We start from the raw sequence: 25,142 nt of genomic DNA on the forward strand, positions 1-25,142 counted from the left end.
GATCTCCATCAAATGCAGAGAGTTTTGTGCTAGAGGTCATAGGAGTTGATGATGGTTTGCATCCTTCCCTGTGGGCCAGAGTTAGCAAATCATAAATATACTTGCATTGGGAAAGGAAAAGCCCAGATTTAGTACTAATTGCCTCAACACCTAGGAAATAGCTGAGTGGGCCTAGGTCCTTAACAGCAAATTCAGTAGCCAATTTCAGTAAGAATTTGGGGAGACATTGATACCAGGCCCGTGGAGCCTGTTTAAGTCCATATAAGGACTTTCTTAAGTGGCATATATAATCTAGTTTCTTACGGTCTTTAAACCCAATGGGCTGCTCCATAATCAAGCCGAACTGCAAATGTATTGGGAAGATTTAGTATTTTCCCCCCATTGGTGATATTGAACTGGTATTAGAGATGGTTTGAGAGTTGGACTGGGTTGACATGGTAGACGTAGGTCTTGAAAGCTCTGATACCATAAAAGATCTGGAATGATTTTGGAGAGAAAACTTACATTGGGCTTGCACCTTTCATTGTATTTATAGATTACAAGAGCTTTGGTTACAACCAATTATACACTTGGCAGTAATCAGGTTATAGTGATAAGGATAAACTATAGTGATAACTATAACAATAAAGATTAAGATAGAGTGGGTCATGCATGTTTGTGTCATGTGGGCTTGGGCCCAGTTTCTTAAATAGTGTCAGGCCTAACCTCTTAAGGATTTTGAAGGAGGTAGGCACAACCCACATAGGCCCATTCGGGCCCAATTTACACCTTTACTCTTGCATAAGTCAAGTGAAAAATAACAAAAATATAAGAAGAGTAAGAGTGAAAACTTGTTCATCTTCACATGCTCCAATTGTTGTTTTAATTCAATTGTTGTTTTAATTCTATTTTGATGTTTAGATGGTATTGATTAGTAAGAGAGGAGGAGTCGGTGCTGAATGAAAAAAAATGACATAATTATACGCTAGAAAGAGAGAGTAGAGTTGTAGGCTCCAATTGTTGTTTTAATTCATCTATGCATAATGTGGGCCACACATACATGTCCATATATGCATATCATATATTATGGATCCCACATACATGTCCATTCAAGCATATCATATTTGTAGGCCCCATATGCATTTACCATTAGTGGGATCCATATGCATTTTCCAAAAATGGGCCCCATATACATGTCCATTTATGCATATCATATTGATGGGCCCCACTTACACATTCATTTCTTTTGTATATATTAGTAGTTATTAGTAGGGGTGTCAATTGGATTGGATTTGGTCCAATCCGGTCCAGTCCAATGTGAACCCATTATAAATGGACCAGGTCCAGTCTAATCCAATGAATGTTTTGGACCAATTTGGACTGGTCCATTTCAATGTCTAGACCATCCAATCTGTTCAAATTCATTTTGATTTAGATTGATTTTGAAGGGAAGGGAGAACCATCATACGGATGGCCAAACCATGTAGGGTGGCTAGGCGAAATTTCAAAAATTTTCTTTCTCCCTTTCGAGAATCGTATTCCTAGTTTTAGAAAAACTGCATTTTTCAATGATCATTCTAGAAACAAACTGAACAGATCTGGAACCAAAATAAAGAGGGCTATACCTGATACGGAATCCACATGTGTAGCTCCCAAAGTAGGTACCAAATCCCGCCTTAACTGAAGATGGAACAACTTAAGATAAAGCAGGATCAACAATGCAGTTCTTCGGCAAGAACTGCAATCCTTCCGCAAGGATCAAGAAAGGGAGGTGAGCACGAATTTAGATTTGATTTTTCTTGCAAAAGCCAGAATCAAGATCCAATCTTGATCAGTTCAAGAATGGAGATCAAACAAGGTATATGGCGGCAAGAGTAGAAGGAGAGGGAAAACTGAAAGTAGTGTGTAACCTTTTAGCAGTTCACCCTCCTCTATTTAAATAGATCTTAAAGAGTTAATCTCCTAATCTGATTAGTAGTTTCCTAATCCAAATTTTTATTTAGATCTGGACTCTTTAAGTGAATAAGACTTATTCTCTTATCCTTATCTGCTAATCGAAGACCATATTTAAACCCAGATTCGCCCATATTGATTAATCATATTAATCTTGGGCCCTAGGCCCATTAAGTAAGTGGGCTTGGGCTCGCCTCTCCTTTTAATTACTAGCTAGCTTGACTCTCTTTGTATGGCATGTGACCCTAACATTGATCTTTACAAAAGCCATATGGGTTCAACCTAACCTCTGTTATAAGGCCTAGCAAAATTCACTGTTGAATATAGTGAACCCCTAAGCCCATCATTATGGGCTCTTAACAGGCCCAACATTTACACTAAATGGTCTTTGAGTCCAACCACCTTATAAAGGCCCAAGGACTATGGTCTTAAGTGAGATTAGCCCATCAGGTATATAAGACCTAAATGGTCTTACACTTAACCTCTCAGCCCATAATGATTAAACACTGTCCGACAAGAGAGGACCTCTCCCTCGGCTACAAGGTACAGTGTCACACTCCCTACTCAGAATGGTGTTAGATAGTTATGTTAGACAGTTTTGTATGCCCTTAGCTTCAATCAAAATTGATGTACTTTATGAGTTTATTGTAAATGAATAAAAGTACATATTTGATTCATGTTCCCTTGGATGTTTCTGTGTATTACCCTTAAACTGGACACTTATTGAGACTCATGTTAGTTTAGAATGTTCACAGCCAGTGGGTCGGTCTGGGGAGACCTATCCTGACAAGGCTGACACTGTGGTGCCACCAAGTCGGTTGGGGTGGCTTGTCTCAGCTACTGGGGTGAGACCCTAGGCACATACAGTGTGGGATTAATTGAATCTTTGAACTGGACCAGATTTCCAGTATTGCTCTGAACCTTGGAGATTGATGGGCAAAACTGGAAAGTTACACCCGACCCCTAGACTCGATTATGATACTGCACTAGGTGTCGGATCGGGCTATCTTTGATGTACCAATCAGTGAGATCCTTAGCGGGGGTCAAAACCTGGGTATGTTGGGACAATCTGAGAATTCATCTGAGCGGGTGATCATAGTGACAGGATCAGCCCCTTTGTCGGACAAAGGTAATGATCGGGAATGCACTCTCACTGTTGGAAACCAAGACTGCCGGCAGCCGATTTCAACCGTTGAAATTTGTTTTTGCGAAGTATATTTTATATGAGATATAAAAGTATATATATTATGGTTTCTAAAATGTTTGCAAAATGTTTTAATTCTCGGGATCCATATAAGTGGAGAGTGCAACACTGTTCCTTGCAGCCGAGGGAGAGATCCTCTCTTGTCGGGCAGTGTATGATCATTATGGGCTGAGAGGTTAAGTGTAAGACCATTGAGGATAATACCTGATGGGCTAATCTTGCATCTGCCCACAGTCCCTAGGTGTTACAAGGTGGCTTGGCCCAAGGACCACTTAGGGTAAGTGTTGGGCCCATAGAGCCCATTTGATGGGTTTCAGGGGGTGCACTGTCTTTAACAGTGTATTCGACCAGGCCTTGTAACAAAGGCTGGGCCGAACCCATGTGGCTGATGTGTAGATCAATGCTTGGGTCCCACGCCATACAAGGAAGCCCAACTGGGTAGCAGTTAGGAAGGTTAAGTGAGCACATAAGCTTAATGGGCCTAAAGCCCATTTCGAACTGGGCTATTAATTTAGTTAATTAAAGGGGCGAATTCTGAGATGGATTAGCAGTTAGGATAGGGTCTTAATCCTATCCACTCAGAGAGTCCAGATCTGAATGTGATTCAGATCTAGAAACCTCCTAATGGGATTAGGATAAAGCTAATCTAATCTGCAGATAAGATAAGGGTTTAACCTTATCACTAGAAGAGAAGGCTGATCAAAATATGATTTGGATAAGCACCTCCTAATGGGATTAGGAGATGATCTTTTCAAGGTAACAAAAAGGAGGGGGCGGCAGCCTTGATAGAGACAAAGAAACACATCAGATCCTCTTTAGTGCTGAAATCAAGAAGAGAGAATTCTGCACCCTGCGAATACTCTCTTGCCGCCTCCCTGCTCTTGCCGCCCTGTTTGCCAGTTCGATCTCCAGCTGTGGGAGAAGTCAAGATTGGATCTTGACATCGGTTCTTTGAGAAAGAACTGAAAAAGGAAGTTGTGCTCACGTTTCATCATGTTGTTTCTTGTGAATGACAGAGTTCTTGGGAAGAACACTGCTGATTCTGCTCCATCCTGCACTGCGCCATCTTCAGTGGGAGCAGTCTTTGGATCCTTCCTTGGGCGTGAACACCTTCGTTGGGAGATATTACTTATCCGTATCAGGTATTATTCTCTCTCATTCCTTTTGGTTCAGATCTGGTTCAGTTTAAGGTTCAAGATTGATCATTGAAAATATGATTTTCTAAATAGGGAATGTGATTCCTAGTTGAAGGGAGAGAAAAAATTTTGAAATTCACCCCTTATTCCGCAATCTTTGGGCGTCCATGGGATGGATCTCTCAACCCTTTCAGTGGTATCAGAGCCACAGGTTCAAATCTTGAACCATTCTGTTTCAGATCTGAACCTGCGCAATTAGGGAGAAGGCGTTCTACCCAATTTGCGCAGATTTGGTTTTGGGAAATTTGTTCCCAAATCAGATGGGCAAATAATCTGAAATTAATTTTAAATAAATCTGATTATTATTTAGAATTGTTCTTTATAATTTTCTTGATTTATGGGCTGTTCGTACAAGAGGAGATCGAATTCTTGGTTTGCGCAGGGAACCTGCAATTTTGCAGTTCTTGACTTATTTTGGGTCTGTAAATAATTTTTTTTTATTTTCTAGACTCAATGTATAGGTATTCGATCTGATGTAATTATTAATAGAAATAGGACTTCTATTTATTTTATTTTGGATCGAAGATGGCGGCGCAGAGAAGGAGATTTCGCAGATAAGAGAAATGCTATCTGCGATTTGCAGTTTGTGAAATTGCATTCTGTGATCTAACCTCTGTTTTGCAGGAAGGATTGTAAGAATAGCCCTGTTTGACTGATTCTTGTTTTTCCTTTTATCAGTATTTAATTTCAGATTATTTTCTTGAATTAAGGATTTAATTAAAAATCAAACACTAGACCCATTCGAACCAAGATTGGTTCAAAACTGTTTGGACCAATTCTAGGGTTTAATCAAGGCTGAATGTCAGCCCTAATTTCCCACTAATGGGCCTAAGGATTGATATTTAATTAAATGGTTAATTCGGCCCAGCTTGTAAAGGCCCAGTTTTAAATAGTTAAAACTGCAAAAGCTCATTTTAAAGGATAAAACTGTATGGGTCGAACTGGGTAACCCTAATTCAGCCTATATACCTAGATAATATTAATGGTTAATATTATGGAATTTCAACGGGCTTCCAACGGGCCTTACAGATAATTAATTGATTGGATCAATTTATCCCTGCATGTGATGTATGGATGTGTGATGTGCTGCGTACATGGGCCATAAGTACTTGGCCCATGCTCATTCGACAGTGGCTCTTGCGCACACCATGGCTGAATGCACATCATTGCCATGGTGTCCCTTTTGGTCATTGGATGACTTCCCTCAGTGGTGGGCCCCACACCTCATCAAGAGGTTGCGTGCGGAACCCTAGCCGATTTAAGGCCCACCGAAATTTGGCTTTATGAAAGTCAGTGGGAGCCACTTTGGTTTGACCTAAATCAAACTAGGGCGTAATTTTGTTCCCTCCAGCTAATATGAGTGCATGTGATAGGGAGATTCATATGATGATGGGTCCTTCAGTAATGAGGGCGTAATTCCATCATTAGCATGAGGATGGGTCCTTCAGTAATGAGGAAACGCACCAGAAAATGGGCTATCCATTTGCTGTTGGGCTTGTTTGAATGTTTCATAAGATGATAGGGGCGTCATAGACCGATGTGGGAGGGGCTTCACCAGAAAATGGGAACTTTCTCACGGTACCTTGGCGTTCACGAATATGATGGGTAAGCACTCACTGGACAGAAAGGTTTACCTGAAAATGGCTCTGAACCTTGTCTGACAGAGGCCAAAGGGAAAACTCATATGATGAGTGGATGTGATCCTTCACAGAAAGGTGGTGGGGTTATGCAGCTGAAATAGTTGGCTCCATGCACCCTATGTGATTTCCCACATTTCCAGAGACAACCCGTAGTCTCCGTCACTGAAAGAGGAGGGAAATCTCAGAGACGAATAAATGGAAATGGATCGTAGATTAAAATCCATATCTATGAAATGAACATGAATCAAATTAGGTTGTGGACTGATGTTTGCTCTTTTATCAGGAAATGGCAAACAGATCTTTTGCAAAACTACTTGATGACAACAAGTTGAAGGGCCCAAGGTACATCAGTGCCAAGACTGACACTGATGTACCACCAAGTTGGTTGGGGTGGCTTGTCTCAACTGCCAGGGTGAGACTCAAGGTACATGCAGTGTGGGTTTTCTTGAAACCCTGAACCGGACCGAAATTCCAGCATTGCCATAGACCTTGGAGATAGATGGGCAAAACTGGAATGTTACACCTAACCCCTTGACTCGATTATGGTACTGCACTAGGTGTCGGATTGGACTGTCTTTGATATGTCAATCTGTTTGATCCTTATAGGAGGTCAAAACCTGGGTATGTTGGGATAGTCCGAGAATTCATCTGAGTGGGTGATCATAGTGACAGGATCAGCCCTTTTGTCGGAGAAAGTGAATGATCGGGGATGCACTCTCTCTGATGGAAACCTAAAACTACCGGCAGTTGATTTCAACTGTTGAAATTTGTTTTGCAAACTATATTTATATAAAGATATACATATATACATATTATGGTTTCAAAATGATTGCAAAATGTTTTAATTCCCGAGATCCATGTGAGTAGAGAGTGCAACACTGTTCCTTGTAGCCAAGGGAGAGGTCCTCTCTTGTTGGGCAGTGGTTGATCATTATGGGCTTTGAGGTTAAGTGTAAGACCATTGAGGGTAATACCTGATGGGCTAATCTTGCAATTACCCACAGTCCTTAGGTTTTCATAAGGTGACTGGACCTAAGGACCATTTAGTGTAAATGTTGGGCCCATTAAGAGCCCATGGTGATGGACTCAGGGGTTCACTATATCCTATAGTGAATTTGGTCAGGCCTTGTAATAGAGGCTAGGCTGAACCTATGTAATTGATGTGTAGATCAATGTTTGGGTCCCACGCCATACAAGGAGAGCCAATTGGGCAGCAGGTTAAGAGGTTAAGTGAGCGCATAAACTTAATGGGCCTAAAGCTCAATTTCGAACTGGGTTAATTAGATTAATTAAATAGGGGCAAATTTGGGTTTGGATCAGTAGATAAGGATAGGAGGATAAGTCTTATCCACTTAAAGAGTCTAGATCCAAATAAAGATTTGGATCAGGAAACTCCTAATTTAATTAGGATTAAGTTGATCTTAAACTGCAGATAAGATAAGGGATTATCCTTATCATTTAAAGAGTCTGGATCCAAACAAAGATTTGGATCAAGAAACTCCTAATCAGATTAGGAGGTTTTCTCTTTAAGGCTATAAATAAGAGAGCAGGGTGGATGTGCAAAACACACCAAACAAGACACAACAATCTACAGAGTTCTTCCCTGTTCTTACAGCCCCTACCCAATTTGATCTCCACTTGTGTGAGTGATCAAGAATTGTTATTGATATTGCTTCTTGGTAGAAGAAGCAATCTGAAGTCATACTCACCAGCCCTCTTCCCCATTCTTGCTGAAGAGCCATCCTGTTGATTCCGCTTCACCTCTCACTGTGTCATTTTCAGTGGAAGCAGTTTTTGGTTTTCTCTGTGGGCGTGAACACCTTCATTGGGAGTTATTGTTACTCTGTATCAGGTAGATCCCTCTCCTCCCTTTTGGTTTCAGATATGGTCCGGTTTGGTTTGAGATTGATCTTTGAAAATGCAGTTTTCTAAAATTGGGAATGTGATTCCCAGATGGGAAAGAGAGAAATTTTTTAAATTTTGCCCAACCTTCCTGTAGGGTTTGGCCATCCATACGATGGATCTCTCATCCCTTCAGTGGTATGAAAGCCAGGTTCAAATCTTGAACCGAATTAAACCAGATCTAGATCTGCGCAAATGGGCAGAAGGCATTCTACCTAATTTGCGCAATTAAAGTTTTTCTGGGAAATTGGTTCCTAGTTTTCGGGCGAATGATCTGAAATTAAATCTTTATTAATCTGTTTTATATTTAGAACTATTCTATATATTTTTCTTGGATTTTGGGTTGTTCGTATGGTGGAAATTGAAATCTTTAAATGGCGCAAGAAATCTGCGCACCTACTGATTTATTCTATTCATTCTTGGTCTGTAATTAATTATAATTTTTTTTTTTATTTTTAGACGGAATGTATAGGAATTCAAATCTAATGTAATAATAATAGAAAAATTAGGTTTTCTATTTTATTTCATTCGCTGTCAAATTAGAAAGCGCAAAGGAGAGAATTTCGCAGATTTGGGTTCAATGATGTGCAATTTGCAGCTTTGGAAACTACATACTACAAACTGATCTTTGTTTTGCAGGGTGGTAGTCATACGAACAACCCTCTTACTGATTCTTGATTGTCTTGCATCAGTTGTTTAATTTCAGATCATCTTCTTGAATTGAATCTTGAATTAAACATCAAACCCTAGACCTGTTCGAACCAGATTGGACCAAACTGGTTGGACCAAATCTGTGGTACGATAGGGGGTTGTTCACAGTCCTAAAATTTTATATGGGCCGAGGATTGATGGTTAATTGGAAGATGCAATTCGGCCCACATCTGTAAAATGCAGTTTTAATCTATTAAAACTGCTTTAGCCCTATTCAGCATAAATGCTATATGGGTTGAACTTCTCTTTGCAGTTCATAATTAAAATAAATTAAAATAAATAAAATTATTGTTAAAAATAATATAATATATATAAACATGTAAAAAAGAAAAAATTGAAATAAATAAAAAAATTAAAATAGTAAAAATTTGGTATATGTAGATTATATTGTAAAAACTAACAAAAAATATTAAAAAATGGGTATTTATATACATATACATAGATACATATATTGAAAAAGATAAAAAATAATACAAAATTATTATTATTATAAAAATACTATAATATAAATATATATAAATAAAAAATATAATCAAGAAACAAATAAAATGCTAAAAATTATTAAAAATTGGTAATATGATTTATGATAGCATTATAAAAATATATGTTTATATATCTTTTTATTGTAAAAAATAACAGAAAATAATAAAATAATAAAAAATATCTAAAATAGAAAATAATGATAAAATTTGTATACATATATGTAAGTAAATATAGTAGAAAATTATGAGTATGAAAATATAATATGATATATATAGAAAAGTAAAAAATAAAATAATAAAATTGTTAAAAATGGTAATATGATATATGATAGCAATAAATTATATTTGTAAATGGTAATAGACCTTTAAATATATAATATTATATATAATTAAATTATATTGTTAACAATATTAAATAATAAAATTATTTAAAAATAACAAAAAAATATATGCATTACACACTATATCTATATAATATGTTATTTAGAAAGTGAGGTGTTAAAATGTGTTTTGTAACATAGGTGTAAAAAAAATGGCATCAAACAATAGACTGAGGGAAAATTGAGAGCCTGCATTAGTAAAAAGTATTCATAGATGCTTGTATAAATAAGATCAACACTGTCAAAAAATTGGGTATGTCTCTTAGGAAAGAGTCCTAGCCGTGTGTAGCTCAGAAGATACTAGAGCTAATTGGGATGGTTTTAGAGCAGCACCAACTCAAGAATGAATATGACTATTTACGAAAATGGTATCAAGAATGGTCTTCTTTGATATTTGTGATGGGTGGAGGTTTTGACCCTGCCATTGGTACAATGAATTGGTCAGATGAACAATGGGATGATTACCTGAAGGTAATTCACATTTGTTATCTGATTTTTTTTCACATTTCAATACCTACTGAAAATTTCCTCTAACTATTCATACAATATACAAACACATAATCACTCCCATGCAAAGTAGTTCAAACATTTAGGGCTGCAATGGGCCAATGAGTGTAGGGCATTATTCCAGGGTGCCTGTGTCACTGGACAAGATTCTTGGGGTCCTAGGGTAGGAGGATCAGTGCAACGAGATTCATTATTTGGTTCAAAACGTACTTCTAGTGGTACACCACGGTCTGGTAGTGGTTTGCAATTTAGCATGAACATGGGACATATAGATGGAGCAAATGAGTCCAGTGACAACCATGGTGAGCACGCCAGATTTATGCTCGGTTCGCCTTCGAGTAGATGGAAAAAGTCTGGGGGAGTGGATATGGTTGTTGAGATTCAAAACCTGAATGAATCTATTGAGGACCTAATTGATGTTTTGAGGACACCTGTGCAACAGAACCCACTTCCTACGTGAGCCCAACATCCATTTGAGATTGAAGCAAAACCTACAGTTGAAGAATGTATAGAGGCATTATTAGAATTAGGTATCACCGGAACACATCCATTATATATTCAAGCATCCATGTTATTTGTTGAGAATGTAAAATATAGGAGGGAGTGGAAGAGGCTACATGGGAATGTGCCTATAAATGTGCAAAATGATTAAAGGTTGTTCAATGGGTTCTTTTCTTCACTAATTCTATCTGTTATCACTTGCATTAGTTGAACATGTTATGTGCTTTTTACCTGAAACATTTAAACTATTTCAAATTAATTTATCTTATGAATATTACTACTTAATCAATTTGACACATATCATCTTTTTTTAATGTATCATGAGTTATTGTCAAAAAGAGCTTCTTCACTTGGTGGAATAGTTTTTACATTGTTGTACATTTAACCTAACAATGGACTTGAAAAAATATATCCGCTTGCTAGCACTACTTCTCGTATGTTAAACTGTAAAAGCTATGCTACTTAATCATGATGGTGAAACACTCACCGATTGTACTGAAAATTTATTTCAAATCGCTGAGGAGCCAAGCGTAAAAGATTGCATGCAAATAGTAAGAGAGATGGGATTCACAAAAAGACACCCATCGTATATCAAGATACACATTATATTCATCAATGATTTGCATTATCAACGAGTGTGGATGAGTTTCTGTGATAGATCAACTTACTCTACTAGAATTGAGTAATTGAAAACTGCTATAGGCAACTACTTTGATAATGAGCTTATATAATTGTAATAGTGTCATTGTGTGCCCTTGTGTTCTTCCGGGATTTGAAACAATGGTGTGAACAAATTATGTTTCATTAATAGTTAATACCATTTTAGATTGATTTGTGGTTTAATATCATGCAATATATTGTTAATTTTATCATATATTTGAGTTACAGATGTTGACAGTAGACTTTAGGAATGTGTTGGTTAAAATTCTATGTCAACTATGGCTATTGAAAGTCAAACTTTTACAAATTAAATGTCCTCACTCAGACAATAAATCTTCACTTAATGAACATTGGTATACTATGGAGCTACTTGAGAGTCGAGATGAGTAGATGCATGGGATTTTTCGAGTGAAAGTATGTGCTCTAGGTGGTTGTGTGGCCATTTTCGAGTAATGGGTTGGGTACACAATACCGGTAACATTACTGTTGAAGAGAAGATGGCTATGTTTCTTTCATGCATTTGCAAAGTCAACAGCTTTCCATAATAAAACATCATTTTCAGCATTTCATGGATATTGTACATCGTGTATTCCATAGGTATTGGATGCCATGATGGCTTTTGCAAGTGAAATGATTGTACCAACTTGGGATCATCCAAACTCAAGTAATACTAGTCACCATCGAAGGATTCGACATATACTTCAAGTACAAATTTTTAACAATGATTATATATTTTAAGCACAATTCAGATCATTTATTAATAGTATCGCAATTTTGTATAAGGGTGTCATCAGTGCATTGGATGGTACACCCATATCGCAATTGTCACACTAGATGAGTCAACGCCTTACAGAGATAGAGGTGGGAAGCAATGTTACCAGATGTTCTAGCTATTTGTGACTTTAATATGATATTTACATATGTTGTAACTGGTTGAGAGGGGGTTGTGCATGATGCAAGGATTTTAAGGACCATTCTTATTGAGTTAGATTACCACTTTTGGTTCCCACCTCCAGGTAAGCATTAAATTCATATCTTTTGAGGCTATAACACTTTTAAATCATTCCACATGCCAAGCTTGACAATATTGGCACACTTGTTGTAGATAAGTACTACTTATGTGATAAGGCATTTCCAAACACTCATTATTTCATGGTTCCATACCGCGGACAAAGATATTGGATATCAGATTTCTGTCGTAGATGACCAATAACTAGGGAGGAGAGGTTTAACCAAGCCCATACGAAATTACAGAATGTAATCGGATGGACTTTCGGAGTCTTAAAAGCACGATTTCAAATTCTAAAGTTAATGGCACTGTTCCCCTTTCATGTTCAATGAGATGTGGTTATTGCATGTTTTGCCCTCCACAACTACTTGAGAGAGAGTATCGGGGATGAATTGTTCACAAAATATAAAGGCAGTAGTGCTGGAGGGAATGGGATGAAGAATCAACTAGCAAAGAAGATGATTATGATTCCAATGTTGAGATTGGTTCACCTAAGGATCATGAATTCATGTTTCAACTACGTGAACATATTGTTGATCAAATGATGCAATAGATGATATGGTGCATTAATATTATATAGCATTGTCACGTTGTGGATATTGAGCATTCATAAAACTTTGATGCACTTGTACTGGTTATCTTGAATTGTTTAATATTTAGGCCATAATATTTGCCATACTATACATTGCTCTATTCTTACTAGAATTAAGAATTAATTAGCAATTATAATAATATTATACAATTACAAAATAATTATATAGCATTGTACAATTGCTAGTAATATTATATAGTATTATACAATTATTAATAATATAAAAGTTCATTAATAATTAATTAATTATTAATCATAATTACTAATAATATTACTTAAATTGGTATAACCAATTACTAAATAATAATAATTAATTATTAATTAATTAATATTTAATAATTATTATTTAACATTTAACTATTAAGTAATAATTAATAATTCATCATTCATAATATTAAGATTAATCAATAATATTAAAATATTAATTAATAATCATTAATAATAATAATGTTATATTAAAAATTAATCATACTAGAATCAAGTAATAAATAATAATTCATTACTTAAATAAAAATAATAATACTAATAAATAATTAATAATTTAAAATTAATTAATACAAATACTAATAATCTATTTTCAATAATGAAGAATTAAGAATAATAATATTAATTAATTGATGAATAATTAATTAAAAATAATTCCCAAAAGTAGTATTAAGATTAACTCATTAATGATTAATTTGTAATTAATGTTATTAATATTATTAATAATTAATAACACTATTTTATACTATTACACAATTATTAATAATATTAATAATAGTAAATCATAATTCTTAATAATGAAAAATAATTAATAATAATATTACTTAATATTAATTATTTTAAATATAAAATAATAATATTCAATTATTCACTAATCGTAATTATTCAAATATAATTAGAATAATTAATTAATAAAAATAATTAAGTAATGAATTAATTAAAAACAATAATATTATTAATTAATTAACAATTCATTAATAATTAATACTTAACATTGATTAATTATTATTAATCATTAATGAATAATGAATTGTTAAGTAATATCTAATAATTAATTAATCATAATATTAACAATCTTTAATAGTAATTATTAAGAATTAATAATATTAGTAATTAATAATGATGATGATGATGATGATGATGATGATGATGATGATGTGTGATGATCATAATAATAATAATAATAATTAATAAGAATATTCATAATATGTAATTAATAATAACTACTTAAGAATAATATTATTAATTAATGAATTGTGAGCATCAGAAAAATGGCTCACTTGCCACTTGGGTTGGAAATGGAATCACCACCCATCAAGTAAAGAAATGGAGGTGATGAGATCTCTGAAATTTTAATCGAAAAGCATTTTTAGTTTACTAATGACTCCAAACCCAAAGCACTGGCTAAACCAGTCCTGGTATGACTCGGATGGGAGAGGGAACGGGTTAGAAACCCCTCCCAGATCCAAAAGGTGAGGCCCACACAAGGTTTCAAACAATTATAAGCATAAAATGCACAATTAATTATTCAAACAAAGCGGATAATAATCATTAAAAACATCAAACTATAAAAACAATGCAACAAGGAAGGTAATATTAACCATTTCTACTTATTTATTTATTTATTCATTATCTCATCTCTTTTTTTATTATTTATTTATTTATTTTGTTATTTTCTTATGGGACTCTATTTGTTAATTTAGTTATCAATTATTCATTAAATTTATTGCCTGTTTACCCTATTCTATCCTTTTTTTTTTTTTTGTTATCGGAATTCTTTGTTATGTTGCACTTTTCCCTTTTCACTCCCCACTCTACAAATACATCTTAAATCTGTTAAGCTACCCGGATTCACTTGCAAATCGGTTCCTTCACATCTTCCTCATAATCACTCAACCCCTTTTTTTTACTGATTTATTAACGCGTTTAACCTATTTGCGCTGAGATGAAATTACGGTGATTCGGAAGTCTCACTCCAACAATCTTTTAATCCTGATCAACATATCAGATCCTAACCCATCCCCTGCAATCCTAGGAGACCGGCTAAGCTAACAAGAAACATAGAAAGCTTCACACAGAAAACCATATATAGCAGATATGAAAGGGGTGGCAAATGGATGGATTGGCTTGGGTAAGGGTTGAATACCAACCGACCCATATTGATCCACCAACCCACCATGATCCATCATCAATCCTTTTCAAAGGGTCATAATCCATCAGCCCTGAATAGCCTCCAATGACTGAATCATGGAATAACCAGAGTAATTCTTGCAAATGAACTGATTTTGTTAATATAACCAGATGCCCTCTATGGAATAATTCATTACATTGTAGAGAGTAGGCCAGGTGCAATGCTGGATTATTTGAATAGGCAGCCCTAATGTGAGCTAGGTCTAGATCTTGTTGGGTCTCTCTACCATTAAGCTTTCTGGGAATGGGTATTGTAACTGACATAGGCCCATGACTTGGAACTCTTCAGCCCGTGACAAGGTGCCTATTACAGCATTGGATGGACCAGGCTTGTATTCAATTCTAAAGTCGCAACCAAACAATTTGACAACCCACTTCTGCTGCTCTAGGCATAGGATCCTCTGGTCCAAAAGATGCTTAATGCTACGACAATCGGTTCTGACTATTAAAGGTCGACCAGCAAGTAAGCTCGCCATTTGGTGACTGCTAGGACGATGGCCATGAGCTCTTTTTCATAGGTTGATTTCAGCTCAGCCTGTTTAGTCAAGGCCTTACTAAAATATTCCAATTATTTCAGCTGATCTAGTGTAGTCCTTCAGTAGAGATTCAAGCATTTCCCCCTTAGCTTCATGTGATCTAGTACCACTAAGCTGAACCTTTCGGCCATTGATGTTAAAGCCCATGGTCAAGAATGTCCAGTCACATGGAACTGGGCTTAGTTGCTATAACCATACTTAGTACTACATCTGTCCCAGCCTTGATTCACATAGGCTCGGACCTAGGAGGAGGGGTCTTAAGAATGGGGCCCATGGGACAGTTTATCTTCTTTAAACAATTTAATCTCTTCCTGTATTTTAGGTTTTAGCCAAGCCGACTACAGATAGTATGGTTATGGGTTGCATGGCCTTGACCTCATCCTGGATGTTCATCCCTTAGACCTTCAACAAAGCACCACACCAAGGTTGCCTCAGCTTGGCCAGAGCTCAATCGAAGTCTTAGTAGCCAGAGGGGCCAAATCGAATACACAGGTATCTCATGGAATTCAAAATATCGCTCTACCCAGTAGAGCCATGGTGTGGAATCCTCACTTGAGAAGATCTGAAACTCCACCTTCATCATTCTCACTCTTGGCCATCCGACCCATCTGGTGTTGTTGTCACTAGAAGCATCCTGTTCATCGTTCTTATTATCTAAAGTTGTCATTCTCTCGATCTTGGGAGCCACCACCGTCAACACCTCCTTAATGTCTTTCAGCTCTACGGTGACCTTGTGAAGGTCGACCTCAAATCCATCAACTCTCTCTCTCTTCCATCGCCATCGATCTAGTCTGGGTCCAACCCAAACCCACTCTCTCTTCCGTCTCCATTGATCTAGTCTTGAGTCCATTGACTCTCTATTCGGTTTGGGTCCTAATGATGTGCGATCTAGAAGCTCCTACCTAGAGAATTGCCTGGACATACTTGCGTGGTGAGCTGGATCAATCTACAAAACAATGCTCAGAGGGACCAGGGTGGAAGACGTGGTGAAGTCGCTCTGATGCTTAAGTCAATATTCTGTATGTTTGCGAGCTAGTATGGATGCTAGAGAGCTTGAGTGTGAGTAATCGCACATACCTAGACACTGGAGGGGTTGATACCCTTATATAGCTGAGCTATCATGGGTCTCACGAAATGGTTCCGGGATCTTCGACCTGAGTGGATAAGATCTGTTTCCGTTTTAGTTGGGGAGTAATATACCAGTCAATGAAGTTTATTGTCGCCGCCCAATCCGGGCGGGGAGGCGAAAAGGCCTGCCATTATGTGGCATGATCCCGTGACTTTCAGAGTCCGCTGGGAAGCTTTTGGAATCGATTACGTATCACCTTGGTTCTTGGGCCCCGAACTGGCTTAGGCACCAAGGTGCCTTTATGACGAGGTGACTCTATGCCGAGGTGGCTTTATGCCGAGGTGGCTCTATGCCGAGGTGGCTCTATGTCGAGGTGGCTGAACATCCAAACTCTAAAAACTACTAACTAGGCTCCCTTTGTTGAGTTGTCATTCTACGAGCAGATCGCGTCCACGTGACCTTTACTTACTAAGTCCAGGTGATGTGGAGGGTAGATCGTTGGTCGGAACTGTTCGACCATTGGTTCAACCAAGAAATGACCCAGATTGCATGCCAGGTACGCACGGACGTCAAGCTGATTATAGTCTTCGCGGATGCTAAAACGCATGCTAAACTGATTTCAACCTCGGGAGGCATGCAGTCGGTTTTCCTAGGAGCCGTTGGATCGTGTAGATCTTGACCATCGATTCTCGGATATACTAGTTATAAATAGGGGCCAAAGGGCCCATTTTCTTTGCCACAAAACTGCGAATCCAAAATCCTTGAGGTCGCGTTCAAGTGTCCCAATTCAGTGTTAGCTATTCTTGGGTCCGAGGCCATCTCGCTTTCTTTGGTATTCTTTTGGAGAGTGTGTGTCCTTTTGCTTTTGATTCCATTGTCCTTTCCGTTAATATGTCTAGCCTTAGCTTAGATAGCCTTCTAGATGGGAGCGGTGAGTCCGCTGGGGCCGAGGTGGGTAACTCGACACAAATCTGGAGCCTCGTCGTGTCGAGGTAGGCACTTCGGCGTAGGATGCAAACTCCAATTCAAAGGTGGGCTCACCTCGGCGAGAGCGAGAAGCTTCTGGAAAATCGGCCTCAACCTCACATCGGTGTCGCCTGCCAAACAACTTCGGTCCATCTACAATGACAGCGGATAGGCTCCTATCCTTAGTAGATCGGTATATACTCCCCAATGACTTTGTATATAGTATTCCCTTAGGCAACTTTCCTTGGGATCATGGTCACAACGAGATCATGGTCTTCAAGGAGTAGATCGTAGTCGGTCTATGTCTTCCACTCCACCCTTTTATAGTCAAAGTCATTAAATTCTTTGACATTGCCATAGACCAGCTACATCCGAACTCCATCTGTAACATCGTAGGTACCATTTTCCTTTTCCACAATTGCAACCAACCCCTAGACGTTGACATCTTCTCTTCGATCCTTTCCATCAAGAAGAACTCGGCATGTGTTCTACCCGAGCACAGGCGAAGTTACTATATGTCTCCTCGCCCCGAGTACAAGCTGTTGCATGAGCTCCCTAATAAGGTCCCGACCTGGGAGAGGCACTACTTCGTAGTCCGTAACACCGAGGGGTGGCTTTTCCTGACTCACTAGAGGGCAGCCATCCCGAAGACAAGGGAGGAGGTCCGATCTTGGGTGAAGTCGGCCTGAAGTTCAAAAACTTCATGACCGAGGAGAAACTCGTGCAAGCCGGTCTAAGCCCTCCTGGTAGATCACTACTTGTTGTACTTTTTTTCTGTTTGTTTTACTTCGGTGTTGTATTTGACTTACTTCTTTACTTGCCGCAATTGCCATGGATGACATCCCTGCCAATAAGATCTTCGGGAGCATGCAAAAGGAGAAGAAGAAGAGCGCCTCCAAGAAGGATCGCCTCCAAACTGAGACCACCAGCACTAAGGTCACCACCCCCACGCCTGAACAGCCTCCCATAATTGATTTGGTTGAGGAGGACCCAGGCAAGGCCACTCTACCCCGCGTACCCGAGGAGACCACGTCTTCAGAGCCCGTTCCAATGACCGCCACCTCTTCGGGCAGCGATACTTCAGTATAGAGCATTTTGATTCCGAAGTTCAGCCTTCTCAAGAGCAAGGACGTGGTGTTTGCTAAGGAGGTCGCTCATTGGGTTGACTTGCTGGTTGCTTAGCTTAAGGCCTGAGCAGCCGCGCATTGTATGGTGGTATGTACTTAAACTTAGCTTTCAAGTTTCCTTATACTTAGATTTTTCTGCATACTGATGCTTGTTTTCTTCTTTTGGCAGGTGAACTCCTCTATCCACGCCTTGGCCTATCAGTTTGAGGTGAACTTAAAGCGAGCTCTCAAAGTCGAGGAGTCCTCCTGAAGTGCCCATTCTAAGCTTAACTTAGCTCGCAGCAAAATCAATCAGCTGAAAAACGATGTGTGAGCTAAGAAGGAGCTACTGACTCTGCTAATGATGAAGAAGAAGGACCTCGAGGCAGAGAAAAAGCAACTCAAGGAGCACAAGGTGGCACTAAAGAGAGAGAATGAGAATCTCGCGGTTCACGTGAAAGAGTGGACTAAAATCCTGCTTCAAGCGATGGAGGAGACCAAAGTCAAGGCAGTCGAAGAGTATAAGTCTTCGGTGGAGCTTCGAAAGAGATTGGTCGAGGCTGGGACAGTGGGCTACTGCAAGGGGTTCAAGCTTAGTAGGTGGTTGACCGCCATCACCACGTCCAAGATCACCAAGGAGATGGTCGTTGAAGCCACCAAGGATTCAGACTCTGAGGCGGAAAGCGACAATGACCTACTCGATGACGAGACAACGAAAGAGGGAGAGGAGCCCCGAACTAACTGATTCCTCTTTTCTTGGACCCCCCCCCTTGTAAATACTTGATGTTCCGAGCCTCTGAGCTCGGCTAAATAGTTGTAATCTCTCTCTTTTTTTTAACTATATACTCGAAGCATTTTATCAAGGGAATACAAGTACTTTGCAAAACTCCTTACGTGCAAAAACTTTCCTAAGTGTAGATTTCTCCCAAACTTGAGATTACTCCCAAACTTGAATAGGAACAATCATTATTGTATGCCAGGGTGAGTGGATGTTGTAGGGTATGCATGTCCGACCTGTCTGTGCCTAGGCTACTTTGCCCTACCCATGCCAAAGCGACTGGGTTTTAATGAGTCCGTGTCGAAGAGGAGACCGGGTCATAAACAACTTATGCCGAAGAGGCAACTAGGACTTCTCTGCCCATGACGAAGAGGCAACTGGGATGGAGTATGCCTACGCTGAAGAGGTGACTAGGACTTATTGTAGTGTCGAGATCTTCTGCCAGCTCAACACTATGGCCCTTAGGCTTTTCGGAGTGACTCATAGTCCTCTCTCCAGCTTGTCATCTTTTTGACCAGTTCGGTGGTCCCATAGACTTAGAGGAATTTTACCTTGGAGTCGTGGACTCATAAGTAGTACATTCTTAGGTTGTCGATGTTCCATGCTCAAGGTACCTGCTTCCCTTTCAAAGTCTCAAGCTCATATGTGCCTTCCCCGAACACCCGTCTTATACGGTATGGACCTTCCCAGTTCAGTCCGAGCTTACCCACGTCGGGCTCAGGTACCATAACTTTTCGGAAGACTAGGTCACTGATACGAAACTACCGCATCTTGACCCGAGCATTATAGTACCGAACTACTCTCTACTGGTATGCCGCAGTCCAGATGTAGGCTAGGTCTCGCACCTCTTCTACCAGGTCCAGGTTGGTACGGAGCTCATCATCGTTTGCTTCCTCATCATAAGCCTCAAGTCACAATGTGGGTAGCTCGATCTATGTCAGGATCACTGCCTCTGTACCATATGTGAGGTTGAAGGGGGTCTCACCCGTTACGATCTTGACAGTAGTTCGGTAGGCCCAAAGGACACTGGGCAGCTCATCCACCCACAATCCCTTTGCTCGGGCTAGGCGAGCTTTCAATCCACGAAGTATCAACCTATTAGTTACTTCTACTTGTCTGTTCACTTGAGGGTGTGCCACCGAGGTGAAGTTTTGCTGGATCCCCATCTTGACGCACTAGTTTTGGAACTTAATATCTTCGAACTGCTTCCCATAATCAGATACACCTGGGGTAGTCCGGAGTGGCATACTATGCTCCTCTAGAAGAAATTTTGCATGTTATGAGTTCTGATGGTTACTAGGGGATTGGCTTCCACCCACTTCATAAAGTAATCTACTACCACAACTAGCAACTTCCTTTGCCCGGTTGCTGGCAAGAAAGGACTAAGGATGTCGATTCCCCACTGCATGAAGGCCCACGGGCTGGTAAGGTACTTCAGATTGGCAACAGGTTGATGGTGAATATTGGCATGCCTCTGACACCCGTCACACTTTTCGACAAGCTTAAGTGTGTCTGCTTTCATTATGGGCTAATATTTGCCTTGCCTTAATACTTTTTGTGCGAGGGTTCTGCCCCCCAAGTGTCCACCACATAAGCCTTCATGGGTCTTGCGAAGTACGAGCTCAGCTTCTGAGGTCGCATGTAGTACAGGTAGGGATGCATGAAGGATCTCCTATACAGTCGTTTGTCTATGAGGATGTACTTCGCTGATTAACGCTCTACCCTCTGAGTTGCATTGCATTCTGCCAGTAAGGTCTCATGGAGTAGGTAATCAGTGAGTGGGTCGATCCAACTAGGTTCTGCTTGCAACACGGGAGCGACCTCTTTTGTCCCCCCCTCCCGAGAATGTTGGGCCTAGGTAGGTCCTCTATCTTCAAAGTTCGCATAGTATTGTCACTCGTGCTCGCTAGGTGTGATAAGGCATCGGCCTCAGCATTCTCAGACCTTGGAATTTTCCTAATGAAACAAGAACTGAAGCTATGCAAGATCTCTCTAACTTTGGCCAGGTAAGCTACCAAAGTTGGGTCGCAAGCTTCATAGTCCCCAGTGACTTGACCACCAGTTGTGAATTGCTGCATACAACCAGGTGCTTTGCTCTCATTTCCTTTGATAAGTTCAGCCCGACAATCAACGCTTCATACTTTGTCTCATTGTTCGACGCGTCGAATCCGAACCGGAGATCATACTCTACCTTCACCTCGCTTGGGCCGTATAGTAGCAGTCCCACACCACTTCCTTGCGGGAGAGGTATAGTTTTAATTTGTCCCCTTCCTCAGGTCGAATTAAAACTGATGTGGTACTTAGGTACCTTTTTAGCTTGTCAAAGGCAAGTTGGCACTTCGGTCCATTCAAAATTCTTGTGTTCTTTTATTGCTTTAAAAAAGGGGAGGCATCAGCCTACCGATTTAGACATGAAACGGCTTAGGGCTGTGACCTGGCCAGTCAGCCTCTGGACTTCTTTTATTTTCCGAGCTAGTCTCATATCTGGGATTGCCTTTATTTTTTTGGGGTTGGCTTCGATACTATGTCGGTTGACTATGTAGCCTAGGAATCTACCCGAAGTGACTCCGAAGACACACTTATTTTGATTTAATTCCATATTATATTTTCTTAAAATGTGAAAAACATCATTTAAATTGATTAACAAAGAATTCAAAAATTGAGTCTTCATGACCATATCATCAACATAACATTTTACTTTATTGTCGATCAACGGCTCAAAAACTTCATTTACAACGCGCTGAAATGTTTCCCCAGCATTTTTCAATCCAAAGGGCATAACCTTATAATAGTATAGCCCAAGTTCAGTTACAAATGCGGTCTTGTCCTGGTCAGTAGGATCCATCCTAATCTGGTTGTAACCGGAATAGGCGTCCAGAAAACTTAGCAACTTGTGCCTTGAGGTCGCATCCACTAGGCGGTCAATCTTGGACAGTGGGAAGCAATCTTTTGGGCAGGCTCTGTTGAGGTCGTGTAGTTGATGCACATGCGCCATTTGTTGTTGGTCTTCTTCACCAGAACCAGGTTGGCTACCCAGCTCGGGTAATGGACTTCCTTAATGAAGTTTTTCGCGAGGAACTTCCTGACCTCCTCATCGACTACCCTCCATCGTTCTAGGCCGAGGTTGCATTTCTTTTGTCTTACTGACCTGACTAAAGGTTCAACATTTGATAAGAACCCACTAGACGATCTACTTTAGGAACTCTTGAATCATGTTGTTATGCGCACCTAGAAACTAAAAAACAAGTTGTAGTTTATCATATTAGAACCTTAAGGAAACTAAGTCCTTAAAAAATCCAATTCTAGATGCATCACGTTCTACCTCAAAAGCTTTATCAAAGTTAGGCAAACACAACAAAGGTGCATTAGTTAGTTTATCTTTCAAAGTTTTGAAAGCTCGATCATGCACTACATCCCACTTAAAAACAACATTCTTTTTAACAAGTCCATTCAAAGATGTAGCAATAGAACTAAAATCCTTAACAAACCTTCAATGAAAACTTGCTAAACCATGAAAACTTCTTACCTCGTTCGCATTCTTAGGTGTAGGCCAATCCCTTATTGCCTTTACCTTCTCTTCATCAACACTAATACCTTGTGAACTAACAACAAATCCAAGAAACACAATAGATTCCATGCAAAATGTGCACTTTTTAAGATTAGCATACAATTGGTGCACTCTTAACACACTAAAAACAACATGCAAGTGTTTCACATGTTCATCCAAATTTTTGCTATAAACTAAAATATCATTAAAGTAAATTACCACAAATTTCCCTATGAAAGCACACAAGACATGATTCATTAACCTCATCAATGTCCTAGGTGCATTAGTTAAACCAAAAGGCCTTACTAACCACTCATACAATCCATATTTAGTTTTAAATGTTGTCTTCCATTCATCTCCCTCTTTCATGCGAATTTGATAATAACCATTCTTTAAATCAATTTTAGAAAACAAACAAGAGCCATGCAATTCATGAAGCATATCATCTAATCTAGGGATAGGATGTCTATACTTAACTATTATTTTGTTAATAGCTCGGCAGTCCACACACATACGCCATGTTCCATCTTTTTTTAAGATGACAGGAATCAAACATGGGCTAAGACTCTCCCGTACAAAGCCCTTTTGCACCAACTCATCCACTTGGCTTTGTATCTCCTTTGTTTCCGCGGGATTAGCTCTATAAGCAGGACGATTTGGTATGGCGAAACCAGGTATGAAGTCTATTTGATGCTCAATACCTCTTAAGGGAGGTAATCAATGGGGAATCTCCTCAGGAAAAAAAGTCTTCAAACTCCTACAATAAAGACACAACAATACTAGGCAAAGAGGGGTTAAGGTCATTAGTAGAAAAGTAAACATCCTTGTACATAAGTACAAATAGTTGCTACCTTGCAATCATGACACTCTTAACCTCATTTTTTCAACAACTACATTCATCCCTTGCTTTTCTTTCCAATTTTCCTCTCGGTCCCACTCTTTCCACTTGCACTTTTCCTCTCTGTCTCACTTGCTCTCTTTGCTTTTGCTTGTTCACTTTCTTTCTTTTTATTTTCCTCTTGCTCACACTTTTGTTCTTCTCTCATTTTGGACTCTTTTGCTATCCTAATCTGATCTTCATAAGCTTGCAAAGGTTTGAGAGGGGTTAGTACAATAGTTCGGTTATTCATTACAAAAGAATAACGGTTTTTATACCCATCATGTGTAACCTTCCTATCAAACTGCCATGGTCGGCCAAGTAATATATGACCAGCATGCCTTAGTGCCACATCACATAGAACCTCATCCTTATACTTGCCAATTGAAAAGGAAACCAGAACTTACTTGGTTACTCTCACTTCTCCACATTCATTCAGCTATTGCAATTTGTACGGTTTAGGATGCTTTATTGTATGCAAATTCAGCTTATCTACCAACAATGTACTAGCAACATCAGTACAACTTCCACTATCAATAATCATAGTACATACATTATCCTTCACATGGCATCTTGTGTGAAAAATATGCTCATGTTGCTCCTCATCACCATCATCCTTAGGCTGTATACTTAGGGCCCTCCTTGTAACCAGCAAATCACCATGAACGGGTTCTAGAACTTCAACATTAGAACAATCCTCCAATGGTGGCATCTCATGCTCACTTGAACTAGCACTTTCTATTTCTCTATTCTCCAACACAATCATAACTCTTTTATTTGGGCATTGAGAAGCAATATGCCCGAATCCTTGGCACCTAGAACACTTAACTTCTCGTGATTTAGAAGAAGTTTTAGTGTTGGTTTTACCCTTATGAACAACAACTGAATCCATTTGCTTTGCTTCCCCTTTTGTTTTTGAGGCAGCTTTGTTGTCCTTCCAATTAGGTTTCCATGAAGAATCATATCTAAACCCTTTTGATTTGATTTGCTTCTCCACTTTAATGGCTTTGTGCAAGAGCTCCTCCATCTCCATATAGTGTTGTAAATCCACCACATTAGCAATCTCCTTGTTCAAGCCGCAAATAAATCTAGTTGTTGTTGCTTCTTGGTCCTCCTCTATGTTTGCTCTAATCATGGTTATCTCCATCTCTTTGTAATAGTCCTCTACAATCATGGAACTTTGAAACAACCCTTGCAACTTTCTATGCAAATCTCTATAGTAATGGCTAGGTATAAATCTCTTGCGCAATACCAATTTCATCTCTTCCCATGATCGAATTGGCCTCTCTCTATTCCTACGCCTATTGATCACCAACTGATCCCACCATATGCTTGCATAGTCTGTGAACTCCACGGCTGTTAGTTTTACTTT

Source organism: Nelumbo lutea, chromosome 3 (assembly GCF_056320005.1).
Source record: "Nelumbo lutea isolate HS-2025 chromosome 3, American lotus-T2T, whole genome shotgun sequence".
Taxonomy (NCBI): Eukaryota; Viridiplantae; Streptophyta; class Magnoliopsida; order Proteales; family Nelumbonaceae; genus Nelumbo; species Nelumbo lutea.